Consider the following 17,146-nt stretch of genomic DNA (forward strand, 5'->3'; position numbering starts at 1 on the left):
CACCCTTACCCCATCACTCACACTCCACTCAAGATATCCACCTCCTCTTAATGCTCCCCCTCTCACATCCACATTCCCCCTCTAACCTCAACACACTCCCTGGCCTCAACAAACCCCGTTCCAAAACGCTCGCTCTAACCTGCACTCTCCCCATCTCACCTCAAAAATCTGCTCGCGCCCGCATTTACCCTCCCCCCCTCCCCACCCCGCGCCCACTCCCTCACTGCCCGTCCGGCACCCGCACACCCCCCTCCCGCACCCGCACTCCCCCGTCCCGCACTCCCCCTCCTGCACTCCCCCGTCCCGCACCCACACTCCTCCCACTCTCACCCACAGTCCCCCCTCCCGCGCACCGCACTCCCCCCCCCCCCCCCCCCACCGCTCCGGCACCCGCACTCCCCTGTTGGAGTAAACTCAAAATTAAAAGATACAAGATGATTACCTGGCACAAATTGGACTCTGGGAAAACACATTATGATGTGCTGACTTGGCCACAGATCTTGCACAACGAGTTAAATCCTGTAAGTGTCTAAATTACTGCAGGAAATAGAACAGACCTGAGGCACCTTAGCTTGAGATAAAGCAGAATCAAAACAATGAGCTGGGTAACGAAATCAGTCGTTTATGGGAGGCATAAATGCATAAATATATCTACTCTCTGTATAACGCTGTGTTATCTGCCAATGTCCATACTTGTCTACTCGATGTATAACGATGTGCTAACTGCCAATGTCCGTATTTGTCTACTCTATATATAACGATGTGCTAACGGCTAATATCCGTACTTGTCCATTCTTTGAAAATGTATAAAAGATGCTCATCTGCCATTTTAAAGTTGAGAAGGTGACTGCGTGCACTGCGGGGAGCCCATCTCTTCTCCCAAAGCTTTGTCCGATAAACTACGCGTTGAGTCTTTCGATCTGACTCCGAATGGTGATTTTCCCACGACAAATTGGCATTGTCGGCAAAGGATCTCACTGCTGGTGAGATGATCGGCTGGCCTCAATCGCCGAACTGGGGTAGAGATTATTGAACCTGTGGGAGTCAGACAGCCAACAATGCAGTTACGAACGGGTGAATATTAGCGGAATTTAGGGGTACTTTCGGATAGAAACGGGAATTGATTACTTGTGCTGTCCACTAAGCACAAGGAAGTGCCCGTCTCCAACGCCCAGCCTTAAATCGGTTGTCAAGAGGGGAAATCCCCAACATGAAGGTCATGACCCTGAATTGGGTGGAGAGGCAGCAAGGCACTTAGGATCGTGAAGCACAAGTGATAAAGGTCATTCAGAATCAAACTCTGGAGTGGCAAACAAATGCAGAGTTTGTCACCTATTTGCATAAAAGTTTGTGTAGTTTGTGTACTTGTTTGTCACATTGTAAAGCGGTGCGCTAAGGAGCTGATCACTCTGACCGAGAGCCGGACTCCGGTGGAGGAAACACATTGCCCAGGAGGGCATCGTGGCCGTGAGTATAAATGGAAACCCGAACGGTGGAGAAAACACTTTGCTGAGGAGGTAATCGTGGTTGGGGGTGTAGACGTCTGCAAGATGGCAGGTAGAGCAACTAAGTGGGGACCTGCGGGTTCCCTTATTGATAAATATATGACAGACAGGCACTCATTGATTAAGAAGCTACAAAGGGATGGATAGGATGTTTCTCAGATCTTAGAATAACAGAGAAAGTGGGTAGATGGGGAAAAGAGACAAAAAAAGGCAGGGGTATTATTAGTACACCAATTAGCGGGACTAATTGAACAAGTAGTCGCCTCCATTAACATGTGGAAAGAAGATAAGGATCAGATAAAAAAAATAGAATCCAGAGTAAGGGAATTGGAGAAAAGGAAACGAGTATTAGAGGAGAATCAATGGGGAGGGGAAACTGTTCCTCTGCCCCCTGATGAGTCCACACAGCAGGGACCTATCGCCCCTCCAGAGGAAGGGGAAGCGCTGGAACACAACCTGGCGCCAGTGACCCGCGGGGCGGGGGGGGGGGGGGGGTGGCGGGGCGGGGGCGGGGGCGGCGGGGACGGACGCGCAGCCAACAGCACATTACAAACCATTCATCCCGGGCGGAAAACAACAGATAATGGCCTCCCTGGGTAAACTACAACCTGGAAGTGCAAATATGAAATTTTGGAAAGAATTAGACACGGTTTGAATAGCACACCAACTGTACTTCAGGGATACACACCAATTGGTTAGGGCCGCATGTCCAGTGGATAAATGGAGGCAGGTAGCCGGAGGGCCCGCCATTCCCCCAGCACGAAACAGCAGTGGGGGTCGTTGGACACACGCGCTAGCTCTAACAGCAGCAATAGATGCCCAACAAGCACCCTTCGGCCTGTTGAAAACAGAAGTCCAGAGAGTTTTAGGAAATGCCCCTACGAATTGGAGTAAAATCACAACGACCAAGCAACAAAAGGGTAAAGGGGCTTCTGAATACGGGGAATGGTTGTTCCAAGTATACGAGGAATGCTCAGGGCAAGGAAAGCCGCGCCGTGGGAATCGAGCCTTCATCCAGGCTTTCAAGGATGGGCTCTCCAGCGCTCACCAAACCATCCTAAAAATTGGAGTGACCATGTCCCAGGGTTATGATGACCTGGTGGAATGGGCTAGTGGCGTACTTGGAGGCGGGGAGGAGAAAGCTCAGACGAAGATAAAGCAGGGAAGAGTAGCCGCCTATGGTCGCGGGAGTGGAACTAAGCCCAAACTGCCCTGTCACAATTGTGGCCGACAAGGGCACTTTGCAAAGGAGTGCTGGGTCCCAAGGAAAGAGAATAAATTTGGAAATAAAATTGAATAAAATTGGAGACATTGTAATTGTTGTAATAAAAATGGACACACAGGCGCAATATATTGGAATAAACATGGGAGATCCCCGCCCCGATCTATGTCCACAGCAGAATTGGAGGAACTAAGGAACCTGCGAGGTCAGCAAGACTGACGGCCTGCAGCCCCATTCATAAGGATAAGAAGAGGGGAAGGATCTATGTGTCTGCACTAACAGGGGCAGGCAATGTGAGATGCTGGTGGACACAGGAGCATCCATATCTGTCACCGACCTTCCCTTACCCACTACAAGCAGGATGATTTATTCAACAGGGACAGGAGGGAACAAAACACCCGCCTACCTGAGCGAGACACGTTTGTAGAGATTTTGAGTGACTGTGGGAAGGGTGAATTAATCTGGCCAAAATGGGACGGTCGGAAAACCGGAATGGGAAAACTCGAAACTATCAAGGTGGCCAAAGCCATCACCAGATATTGGAGAATAGAAACAGAGGTGTTTGGAGCCATCTGTGCCTCCGTCCCCGGAGTATGGCCGAAACGAAATTGGACACTGGCCTAACCAAAAATGACCCGATAAAATCGCCCGGACCGGAGTACAAGCCCCACCGACAATACCCGATAAAACCAGAAGCAAAGGCAGCTGCAGTGGAAATAGTTAAAGGGTTAGTGGGGAAAGGAATCCTGAGGGAAACTACGAGTACCACTTACTCCCCTACCTCGTGAAGACAGGAATGGGTTAATGAATTGTCACTCAAAGTGACAAAGTGAATGTTGTGCTATTTAGAGGTTGCGTGAGAAACACTGCAGAACTCATGTTTACGTTAGTGTGTTTTCATGCTCATGTATCCATGAACAGTTAAGAGCACAGTTGTACGTTTTTCTGTTCAAGAATGTGGCTAATCCGCCATTTTGTATTCTTTATTTATGTATTGCTGTGTAAAAATGGAAGCCTACATCTCGGCCTTTTGTGATGTATGAGGGACGACCTCATGGAGGTGTACAAAATTATGAAGGGCATAGATAAGGTGAACAATGGGGAGCTTCTTCACAGGTCGGAGGTGACGAACACAAGGGGTCACAGGTTCAAGGTGAAGGGGGGTAAGGTTCAACAGGTGTCATGGAGCCGTATTTAACACAGAATGTGGTGGGGGCCTGGAATGCACTCCCAAGCAAGGTGATTGAGGCGGACTCGCTGGGATTGTTAAAGACGTATCTAGATAGCCACATGAACAGACTGGGAATAGAGGGATACAAACGAATGGTCCAGTTGGGCACAAGAGCGGCGCAGGCTTGGGGGGCTGCAGGGCCTGTTCCTGTGCTGTATTGTTCTTTGTTCTTGTTCTTTGTTATAATGATACCTTCATATATGTTCATCATAACCTGTACTGATATACATTATACAAGTACCAACGAACGTATATAAATTGTTGTATGCCAATTAACTTATTTGTGTGAAGACAGTAACCTTGTACGTTAGTAAGTTACCCCACTTGTGCTCACAGAGAACAACAACACTCGCGGCCTTGTGATAACCGTAAAGAAAACGCCAAGGCAGCAAGGTTCTCAAGCAACAGCCTGGGAACCTGTGAGGCCTGGGAAACTGTGGACGTGCAAGGAGGGGTATGAATGTCTGTTCTTAACCTGTATTTGCCGTGAAGTTTGTGGGCCTTGTTAGGCGTCAGACGGTCTCCCACAATTGTGAAAATAAACCAAAGTATTTTGACCTACGAATAGACTCAGAGGTATCTTTACCTATGACACTGGCCAGTGAGCAAACACGATGGAAGTTACAGACTCACAATAGACTACACCGGCCTCAATAAATTCATGTCCAAATTGCACCCCGTTGTAGCAAGTCCTTCGACAATTCTGAATGGATTGTCACCGGAGCATAAAATCTTTACCATATTGGAAATAGCAAATGGATTCTGGTCCCTACCCTTGGATCCCGAATCCCAAGACAAATTCGCATTTACAGTCGGAGACAAACAGTACACTTGGACTCGCCTACCGCAAGGATTCCACAATAGCCCCGCCATCTTCCATCGAGTAGTGAGTGATATCCTGAAAAGGTTCGAACTACCAGAGGGTAGCACAATTCTAAAATACGTGGATGATATATTAATAGCCTCAGAATCTAAGTCAGGACATTAGATTGCAGTATACTGAGTGTCGAATGAACTGAAAACCGCAGGGTTAAAGGTGAGCCCCAAAAAGGCACAAATCGGGAAAGTACAAGTCCTGTACCTCGGACACTTACTATCACATGGGCTTAAAGAGATGCCAATCTCTTTAATCATCTGTGATGAGAGGTGTGATGTCCAGACATGAGTGATGAGTGATAGATCGAGACTGTCTGAGTGCTCCCAGAGTTGAAGGAAAAGCCTTCATGTGAAAGCCGGCTTAATAAAAATAAATGTAATTGTGTAAGTGGTGGTACGCAGGGAGCTGATCACCCCGACAGGTATCACCGAACTCGGATACGAGAAACCCAGGAGGGGGAGAGCGAGAAAGGAGATTTGAAGACTCCAAGGTGGTGGGTAAAACCTTATCAATGATATGGCGGACAAAAACAGTGGGGCCCGGGGGCCCTGATAAATGAATATATGGTTAAGAGAAACAAACTCATTAAAAAGATGAACAAAGGGGGTGGAATTTAGACCACCCACGAGACCAGGGGTCTCCAAACTTTTCAGTACGAGGGGCACATCATATATTTTACACATTTTTGGGGGCCAAAGAACAAAATATTAGGTTTATAAATGAATGAATAAAATTTAAATGAATGAATAAGTTTTATTTGGATCATCTTTGTAATCAGCATGATATGATTCAGAACAAAAGATAAATGTGACAATTACAAAGAAACAATGCCGTGCTGACACTGAGAAATTATATATAAAATGAGTAAAAATGTCAAACATTAGCAAATGCTCTGCCAAAATAATCAATTATTTAATTGCAGATGAGAAAAGCAGGCTATTCATTTTTTAATTAATTTTATTTACTGAAATTTTGCAAATGTTTACTAGAAATGAGAATTTGCCCCATTTTGTGGCACACAATAAGAAAAATAAACACGCCCCAAGAAAGAACTTCAGTAAAACAAAGCAAAGAAATTCAAAATAAACTTGATCCATGAATAAAGGTCGAACAAAAATAAACTCGCAAGCTTTTGTGATTTGTCCAGCCGAACCTTTATTCACCCCAGACAGGTTCTTTCCTCCATCAATTGTCACGCATTGCAGTTTATTTCACTCCAGTTTATATTGTAACACAATTTTTTTGCAATTCTTTGACGATGTCTTCTCCAGTCACTGGGCTGTGCATGCTATGCACTGATGATACTTCTTGTGTCACATTAAATTCACTGTCGGCGGCACGGCTGAATACTAGGAGTTGTGATGTGTCACACACATCAGTCGATTCATCAACTGCAAGAGAATACAACTGAAAATGTCTTGCTTTGTCTGCAATTTAATGAAACATATTGCTTCCTATATCCTCAATTCTACGAGCAACAGTATTTGGCGCAAGACTGATGATTTGCTTTTCCTGGGCATAACTCGTCCCATTATGCTTCCATTATGCACTCTTTGATGAGATCTCCATCGGTGAATGGCTTTCCTCTTTTAGCCATCGCATAAGCTAGTTTGTAACTGGCCCTGGTTAAAGCTTCATTTTCAGTTATCTTCTGCGTAAAAAAGCTTGTTGGGAAAGCAACCTGCTTTTCATTGATTCATTTTTTTTTTCCGAACGCTGTGTTCCTGTGAATTGGGAATAACTTGGTTCATGTTTGGTCTCATAATGCCGACGTACATTGTACTCCTTCAAAACTGCAACAGTTCCGTTGCATATGACACACAAGGCATTATCACTTGCTTGTACAAAGAAGTATTTTACACCCCATTCTTCATTAAACAAGCTGCACTCACTGTCCACTTTTCTTTTCTTTTTTCCTTCCATTACTGAATTGGTCTGAATTGCCGCCATCATTGTCATTGTTCACGCTCATTTCAGACGGATGGAGCTTACGGATTGGATAAAGCAGCTGTCACTCAGTCAATGCAGAGCGGCAATTGGATAACAGATGTTTCAATTGCTGATTCGTTTAATGAACTGTCAGTCACAACACGGCAGATCTAATTGGACAATAGGCTGGTAAAGAGGGCGGAGATTCCCATGGGTCCATCAGACACCGCGCAGAGCGGCAGCAAATATCCGGCCTGTGGCTTCCATCCCCGCGTCCGGATCCTGAGTCAGCGGCGGGGTTCCGGACGTGGGAGTGTTTTCGGCAGCGGGAATCCCGTCCCGCCCCACTGGCTGCGGGCCAGATGTAGCCCGCTGCGGGCCGAATGTTGCCCGCGGGCCGTAGTTTGGAGACCCCTGGTCTAAATGAATGGTGAAATATGCTTGGGGAGTTGAATAGCCGACCCCTGTTGCTATAAATGTGTCAAACCGAGATCAGGAGAAATCTCATTTGTGCCTATTATCCATGTTCACTGCATGATTTCTAGGATGTGATCACATGGAAACCTGTTGTTGAATTGTCGACACCGTAAGTCATTGTACCTTAAATGAAATCCACAGATTTGCCAAACAAAACTTCATCAAATTCTGACCCCTGGAAAAAATGCATTAACCCATGACATCACAGTGCAAGTCTCCCAATCACAATGTGTATCACGGTGAAATCAGACGTCACAATAGCTTTGGAAACATTTCAGTTTGAGTGAAGAGGCTGAATAATCAGTTGATGTGAAGGAAGTGGAGCTGCACTGATTGGCTGATCTACCTCGGAGTCAATGTGGTTGATTGGAAGATCTGAATAAGTGAAAGGAGTGTGACCAATGCCGACGTCAGGTAGATTGAATGGGACATTGAAAGGTTTGTCTCAGTATGGTTGGACTTTAATTTTAATTTTCTCAATGGCCCAACAAATTATGTTAAACTGCTGCAAGATGAAATCGTTGTGGTTTATTGTCTCTCGTAAACTTTTCATGTCATTTCTCTTATGTAGTTAGTCCGGTACTCAGAGCCTCGCATTCTGATGGTTATTCACCGCACTCCGCGGACCTTGTTTGGAGACCCTGACTGACCATCTCGCTTCCAATGTGAGTTTAATGCTCACGCCTTGTTCTGTATTGGATTCAGCTTCCGAGCATCAACTCCTATAGGATTAGCTGGGAGATTTCTAGAGCTTGGCAGAAATGTTCAATGTTTGCTAGATTCACTCTAAAGTTCCAGGTCGATAACTGTCCCTGCTCACTGATTCTACACAATGGAGTCAATGAAAATGATTAATCTTCCATCGCCTTTCTCTCGGTTGAATCTGTTGTGAATCCTCGGCGACAACAACACCTATATTCCAGCAAGATTTTGGTTCAGCTTCTCCCAACAGCACTGATTGGTTCCTCTGCCTCTGGTACCAAGCCAGCACCAAAGAATCATGATCAATGTTAGCTGGCACCGCTGATTATCCGAGTATCTGCCCGACAGTGCTCCAAATCACAAAAGCAACAAACACTGATTCAAAGGATATCAAAGCAATTTTAAACATTGTTTACCCAGCAGGAGGACATGGATCAGACAATCAATCGCAACACCATTGCCCTACCTGCCATGTCCACTGGGTTGTATCCATATTTATTTTATGAATAAGGAGCAGAAGTGGGTCATTCGAGCCCTCGAGCTGATTCCACCGCCACTCAGTAAGATCTCAGTTGATCTGAATGTGCCTAATCTCTGCCTACATTTAAGAACCATTGACTCCCATGTTAGTCAGGAAGCTATCTACCTCTGCCTTCAAAATGTTCATTGACCCTGTCCTCCACCAATTTCTGGGGAAGAGATTTCCAAACATTTGACAATCCTTTGAGAGAAAAATAATCTTCTCACTCTGATTGTGACCCAAGTGAAACCCAAGGGTGGTTGTCCATCAAGCCAAGGCCCCTGATTGGTGGATATTCCATGATATTACAGAGCAAGACTGGATCTCGCACTGAGCATCACCTTGAGATTAAACATCACAGTAGTTTCATCAACACAACCAGTACCAGTGGAACTCACAGACTCTTACTAACGGCCTGATCTATCTCAGAGTGAAGGTCGTCGGCTAAGAAGAACTGAACAGGTTTACTTTTTGAAGCGGGCATGGCCAATGGGAATGGCATCAACCATTAGATTAAACAGAAAGCTGCAGCCATTGGATGGTTTGTCTCGACATCATTACCTTTAATGTAATTTGTGAACATGATAATGAGCAATGTGATGATTATAACAGAGCCAGTAATATTGATGCAGAGTAGGATGGATTACCTGAAGTTGCGGTTGCTAATACATCTTCAATATCGTTGCTCACAGATAGTCTGGGTCCTGGAACTTGGGTAATGACGGTCACACAGCCCAACTCTCAGCTATGTCTCTCACTGACTGGCTGCCATCTGTCCTTGAATTTGCTACTCATTCCATGCTCTGTAAATGTTTGCAGCTGTATTACTGGCGTCAGTCTGAAGTGTGGGCAGCAGTGCCTGCCTTTACTGTGCCTCACAGTGAAAGTTCAGGAAGGCATTCGCCACCTTCTCCACTCTCCCCTCCATTTGTACACAATAAATCTGAACAGAAGTAGTTCATCAACTATTACCCTTCTCTTGGGCAGCAACTTATTGAAAAGTCTTGATCTAAACCACATTTATAGTGCAGACTGAATTGGAATCAGCTCCATGTAAACCTTCCCATTAGCACCAATCAATTCCTCAGCCAATGCCTAAACCCCAGCATCAGTCCAGGTGATTAAATCCCAGGGGATTGGTGGTTTCAGGTAACATTTACATAGGTGCAGTCACTGCTACCAGAAGGTGGTTTGTGGTGGGGCTGTTGTGAAGGGACAGTTAAACCCCAAACACTACCTCAGTGTTTACCTCCCTACCTCCTCTAACCAAAAAAAAAGTCGTCCGGAGGGCCACAAGCAAAGGAAAGGTGAGTTGAGATATTTTTTATCATTTTACCTGTTTAAGGGCAGTATGGCAGCGAGGGCAGTGGTAAGTTCCTCCTGCCAGATATGGGAAATTAGAAAGCAATCTAGTCTCTCTGACAAATTTGTCTGCAGGACGTGTGTCCAGTTGCAGCTCCTCACAGACCGAATTGTTCCATTAGAGCGGCAGTTGGATGCACTACGGAGCATAAAGGAGGCAGAGAGTGTGATAGACATGTGATAGAGTATTGAGGGGAACAACCTGTAACGGGGAGATACCAGCAGCAGCCAGGTCTGTGGCACCACACCTGGTTCTGCTGCAGTGCCTTGTCAGGCAAAGAGCAAATGAGTAGTACTAATCGGGGACGCACTAGTTAGAGGCACAGACAGGCGTTTCTGTGGCCGCAATTGAGACTCCAGGATGGTGTGTTGCCTGCCTGGTGCCAGGGTCAAGGACGTCTCTGAGTGGTTGCAGGACATTCTTAAGGGGAGGGTGAGCAGCCAGAGGTCCTTGTACATATTGGTACCAACGACATAGGTAGGAAAATGGATGAGGTCCTGAAGTGTGAATATAGTGAGTTAGTGCAGGCCTCGAAGTTAGTAATTTCTGGACTACTACCGGTGCCACGGACTGGTGAGAGAGCTAGTGCAGGGGGGCGGGATTTAGATTTTTGGATCATTGGGATCTCTTCTGGGGAAGGGATGACCTGTTCAAGAGGGACGGGTTACACCTGAACTAAAGGGGGATTAACAGAGGGCGGTACGGTAGCACAGTGGTTAGCACTGCTGCTTCACAGCTCCAGGGTCCCGGGTTCGATTCCCGGCTCGGGTCACTGTCTGTGTGGAGTTTGCACATTCTCCTCGTGTCTGCGTGGGTTTCCTCCGGGTGCTCCGGTTTCCTCCCACAGTCCAAAGATGTGCGAGTTAGGTTGATTGGCCAGGTTAAAAATTGCCCCTTCGAGTCCTGGGATGCATAGGTTAGAGGGATTAGCGGGTAAATATGTGGGGATAGGGCCTGGGTGGGATTGTGGTCGGTGCAGACTCGATGGGCCGAATGGCCTCCTTCTGCACTGTAGGGTTTCTATAACATCCTGTTGGGGAGATTTGCTCAAGCCATTCGGGAGGGTTTAAACTAGTTTGGCACGGGGGTGGGATCCAAAGCAATAGGGAGACGGAAGAGAAGGTTGAGGACAGCACAGAAGTTAAAGAGAGCACATTAAGTAGTAAAGGCAGTGTAAGTAATCCTAGTACCAGACAGATAAGGCAAAAGCAAGACAGAGAGCAACGGAAGGCCACATCAAACTGCATGAATTACAATGCAAGAGGCCTGAAGGGCAAGGCAGATGAACTCAGGACATTGATGGGTACATGGGACTGGGAAATTATAGCAATTATTGAAACATGGCTAAGGGAGGGACAGAACTGGTATCTCAATGTTCCAGGGTACAGATGCGATAGGAAAGATAAAACAGGAGGTAAGAGAGGAGGGGGTGTTGCACTTTTGATTAGGGAAAACATCACAGCAGTACTGAGAGTGGATGTATCCAAGAGTTCACCCACTGAGTATATATGGGTTGAACTGAGAAATAAGAAGGGGGAAATCACTTTGATAGGGGTGTACTGTAGGCCCCCAATTGGTCGGCAGGAAATTGAGGAGAAAATATTTGAGGAGATTACAGATAGCTCCAATAAAAATATGGTGGTAATAGTTGGGGATTTTAACTTTCCCAACATTGACTGGTACAGCCATAATATTACAGGGTTTGATGGAGATCAATTTGTTGAGTGTATGCAGGAGAAATTTCTCATTTAGTATGTGGATGGCTCGACTAGAGTGGGGGCAAAACCTGACCTCCTCTTTGGAAATAAGGAAGGGCAGGTGACAGAAGTGTTAGTGAGGGATCACTTTGGGACCAGTGACCACAATTCCATTAGTTTTAAGACAGGTATGGGGAATGATGGTTCTGGCCCAAAAGTTAAAATTCTAATTTGGGGCAAGGCCAATTTTAATGGTATCAGGCAGGAACTTTCAAAAGTTAATTGGGGGAGTCTGTCGGAAGGCAAAGGGACGTCTGGTAAATGGGAGGTTTTCAAAAGTGTGTTAAGCAGGTTTCAGGGTAAGCACATTCCTCTCCAGTGAAGGGCAAGTAGGCAGTGGAGGCGGGTACAATTTTGTTTTTAAAAAGCGTTCAGACAGTTACATATGTAAGATGTATATAGAGGGATATGGGCCAAACACGGGCAATCGGCACTCGCTTAGGAGTTAAAAAAGGTGCAGCATGGACAAGTTGGGCCGAAGGGTCTGTGTCCATGCTGTAAACCTCTGTGACTCTATGAAATAAATAAAGAAATAGAATAAGACATTAGCCTTCATTTTTTTTCCAAACTGTAATCAAACTGAGAGGCAAAGATACATTCAAGACATTTTAGACTTAGATTTAAACAAGTTTATCTTTTTCTCAGCTCCTTTGAAGTTCAACCAAAGTGTAAAGCACTGCATTCCTCACCCGCAATAAATCATCTCCAAGAACAAATAAATGGCTTTTAACAACTTATGTTCTCAATCTAATGCAACAACGACCACCTACATTTAACAAGCAACCAAGCCACACAAACACACTGAAATACAAAAACTACTCAAATTATCAGTCCAACTTCAGGTTTTCTCGAATAATTTTTTTTGTATCAACCAATTAATTTACAATATTTCCCTGCTAAAGTGAGAGGGCATAGTTCCTTTCTCTCTCCATTCTGTGCCACCACATTGCTCGCTCGCACCCTTCTTTTTAAAGCAAATGGCCGTTCGGGTTCTTTGCTTTTCTAACGAAGGTTTGATTTCCTTGTCTGCTTTAATGGGGTTCATGGGCATCGCATAATAAAAAAAGGCAAATGGGCTTTTGGTATTTATTGCAAATGGACTGAGGTATAAAAGTTGGCAAGTATTGTTGCAATTGTGGAGGGTGTCGGTGAGACCACGTCTGGAGTATTTTGTCCAGTTTCTCAAGAGACTAAGGAAATTTGGCATGTTTGCTGTGACTCTCACCAACTTTTGCAGGTGCACCAGAGAAAGCATTATTTCTGGTTGTATCACAGCTTGGTATGTCTCCTTCTCTGCCCATTACCACAAGGACAAAGGGTCGTGAATATGGTCCAGTCAATCACCAAATCCAGCCCCCCATCCATTAACTGTGTCTACACTTTCCCGCTGCCTCAGAAAAGCAGCCAGAATAATTAAAGACCACACGCACCACGGACGTACTCTTTTCGACCTTCTTCCGTCTGGAAAAGGACTCAAAAGTCTGAGGTCACATAACTTCCGTCTCAAGAACAGCTTATTCCTTGCTGCCTTCAGACGTTTGAATGGACCTACCTCCCATTAAGTGATCTTTCTCTATGTCCCAGCTACGGCTGTAACACTACATTCTGCACCCCCGCTTTCTTTCTCTATGAACAGTATGCTTTTTCTGTATAGTGCGCAGGAAACAACACTTTTCACTGTATACTAATGCATGTGACAATAATAAATCAAATCAAATCAAAGTTTTGGTCTCCTTATTTGAGGAAGGATGTTGCGGCATTGGAGGCAGTTCAGAGGAGGTTCACCAGATTGATTCAGGGGATGAAAGCATTGACATCTGAGCAGAGATTAAACATTTTGGGTTTATACTTGCTGGAGTTTAGAAGGATGAGAGGGGATCTGATCGAGGTATATAAAATTTTAAAAGGGATTGAGAACGTAAATGTACACCAAATGGAGACACCCAGATCCTTTTGCCCGGAAACATTTTGCATTTGCTTTCCATTAAGGTAATCGAGTCATAGAGCCAAAGAGGTTTACAGCATGGAAACAGGCCCTTCGGCCCAACTTGTCCATGCCGTCCTTTTTTTAACTCCTTTGCTCGTCCCAATTGCCCGCATTTGGCACATATCCCTCTATACCAATCTTCCCATGAAACTCTGAAAAGATTGGGCCACACAGAGTTGGGGGTAGGGTGTTAGCGTGGATTGGGGATTGGCTATCCGACAGGAAGCAGACAGTCGGAATAAATGGGTGCTTTTCTGGTTGGCAGATGGTAAATAGTGGCTTGCCGCAGGGATCGGTACTGGGGCCTCAACTATTTACCATTTATATAGACGATCTGGAGGGGGGGGGACTGAGTGTAGGGCAACAAAGTTTGCAGACGACACAAAGATAAGTGGAAAAGTGAATCGTGTGGAGGGCGTAGAAGGTCTGCAGATAGATTTGGACAGGCTGAGTGAGTGGGCGAGGATCTGGCAGATGGAGTATAACGTTAACAAAAACGAGGTTATTCACTTTGGAAGAAATAATAGCAAATTGGATTATTATCTAAATGGAAAGAAATTACAACATGCTACTGTGCAGAGGGACCTGGGGGTCCTTGTGCATGAGACACAAAAACCCAGTCTGCAGGTACAACAGGTGATCAAGAAGGCAAATGGGATGTTGGCCTATATCACAAGGGGGATAGAATATAAGAGCAGAGATGTCTTGCTGCATCTGTACAGGGCATTGGTGAGGCGGCAGCTGGAATACTGTGTGCAGTATTGGTCCCGTTATTTGCGGAAGGATATATTGGCCTTGGAGGGAGTGCAGAGAAGGCTCACCAGGTTGATACCAGAGATGAGGGGTGTTGATTATGAGGAGAGACTGAGCAGATTGGGTTTGTATTCGTTGGAATTTAGAAGGCTGAGGGGGGATCATATAGAGACCTATAAGATAATGAAGGGACTGGATAGTGTAGAGATGGAGAGATTCTTTCCACTTAGAAAGGAAACTAGAACTAGAGGGCACAGCGTCAAAATAAAGGGGGGTCAGTTTAGGACAGAGTTGAGGAGGAACTTCTTCTCTCAGAGGGTGGTGAATCTCTGGAATTCTCTGCCCCCTGAAGTGGTGGAGGCTACCTCGTGGAATATGTTTAAATCACGGATACTTGGATTCCTGATCGATAAGGGAATTAGGGGTTATAGGGATCAGGCGGGTAAGTGGAACTGATCCACTTCAGATCAGCCATGATCTTATTGAATGGTGGGGCAGGCTCGAGGGGCTTGATGGCCTACTCCTGCTCCTATTTCTTATGTTCTGATGTTCTTATGCACACGGTTCTTGAAATACAAAATTGTAACCGCCGCTACTACTATTTCTGGTAGCTTATTTCAGACAGTCACCACTCTCTGTGTGAAAGAAATGCCTCTCTGGACCCTTTTGTGTCTCTCCCCTCTCACCTGAACCTGTGCCCTCTAGTTTTAGACTCCCCTACATTTTGGAATAGACATTTACTATCGAACTGATCTATGCCCCTCATTATATGATGTACCTTTATAAGATCACCACTCAGCCTTCGACGCTCCAGAGAAAAAAGTCCCATCTAGCCAACCATTCCTGATAACTCAAGCCATCAAGTCCCAGTAGCATCCCAGTAAATCACTTCTGCACTCTTTCTAGTTTAATAATATCATTTCCATAATAGGGTGACCAGACATGTACACAGTATTCAAAGTCTGGCCTTACCAATGTCTTGTACAACTTCAACAAGTAGTCCCAACTCCTGTCTTCAATGATCTGTCGAATGAAACCAAGCATGCTGAATGCCTTCTTCACCACTCTGACCACTTGTGACTTCACTGTCAAGGAGCTATGAATCTGTACCCCTAGGTGTCATTGTTCTGTAACTATCCCCAACGCCCTACCACTAACTGGGTAAGTTCTGCCCTGGTTTAATGTACCAAAATGCATCACCTCACATTTATCTGAATTAAATTCCATCTGCCATTCGTCAGCCCACTAGCTTAATTGATCCAGATTCCGTTGCAATCAGAGATAACATTCTTCACTCTCCACTATGCCACCAATCTTGGTGTCATCTGAATACGTACTAACCATGCCTCCTATATTGTCATCCAAATCATTAATATAAATGACAGTGGACCTATCACCGATTCCTGAGGCGCACAGCTGGTCACAGTTCTCCAGTTTGAAAAACAATCCTCGACAACCACCATCTGGCTTCTGTCATCATATGATGACAGAATTACTTCATGATGCCATCAACAAGTTCCATCCCACCTTCTGACCCCCCCTGGACGATTCTCAGGAATCGGTTACACTCGTGGGCACAGGCATTTCCATCAGGAACCGTCACCTCAGCACTTCGCTGTACCGCAAGCCCATGCATAACCTCACGATGCTCCACTTCTCCAGCTTCCACCCTAAACACGTTAAGGAAGCCATCCCCTATGCACAAGCCCTCCGTATACAAAGGATCTGCTTAGATGAGGAGGATCCCAACAGAGACCTACAGACGCTAAAAGACGTCCTCATAAGAACAGGATATGGCGCTCGACTCATCGACCCAAAATTCCGACGTGTCACTGCGAATAGCCGCACACATCTCCTCAGAAGACAAACATGGGACACGATGGACACAGTACCCTTCGTCGTCCATTACTTCCCCAGAGCGGAGAAGCTACGACATCTTCTCTGGAGCCTTCTACATGTCATCAATAAAGGTGAACATCTCGCGAAGAATATACCCACACCCCCAATTCTTGCCTTCAAACAACCACAAAAACTCTAACAGACAATTGTCCGCAACAAACTATCCAGCCTTCAGGAGAACGGTGACCACGACACCACATAACCCTGACACAGCAATATCTGCAAGACGTGCCGGATCATCGACACAGATGCCACCATCTCACGTGAGAACACCATCCACCAGGCACATGGAACATATTCTTGCAACTCGGCCAATGTTGTCTACCTGATACGCTTCCGGAAAAGATGTCCCGACGTATGGTACATTGAGGAGACCAAGCAGATGCTACGACAACGGATGAATGAACACCGCTCTACAATCACCAGGCAAGAGTGTTCTCTACCTGTCGCGGAACACTTCAGCAGTCACGGGCATTCAGCCTCTGATCTCCGGGTAAACGTTCTCCAAGGCGGCTTTCACAACACACGACAACGCAGAATCGCTGAGTAGAAACTGATAGTCAAGTTCCGCACACATGAGGACGGCCTCAACCGGGATCTTGGGTTCATGTCACACTGTCTGGAACGCCCACGACTTGCCTGGACTTGCAAAATCTCACAAACTGTTCTGGCTAGAGACACTACACATCTCTTTAACCTTAGCTTAACCCTCTCTCCACTCACATTGTCTGTACCTTGAAGACTTGATTACCTGTAAAGGCTCGCATTGCAAACATTATCTTGTAAATTGAGTCGGTGTTGATGTATGCCCTGTTTGTGAACACAGTACCTTACTCACCTGAAGAAGGGGTGAGACTCCGAAAGATTGTTCTGTCATCAGGCCAATTTTGTTTCCATTCAGCTACCTCATCCTGAATTCCATGA

This window comes from Mustelus asterias, unplaced genomic scaffold, assembly GCF_964213995.1.
Source record: "Mustelus asterias unplaced genomic scaffold, sMusAst1.hap1.1 HAP1_SCAFFOLD_288, whole genome shotgun sequence".
NCBI classification, from domain to species: domain Eukaryota; kingdom Metazoa; phylum Chordata; class Chondrichthyes; order Carcharhiniformes; family Triakidae; genus Mustelus; species Mustelus asterias.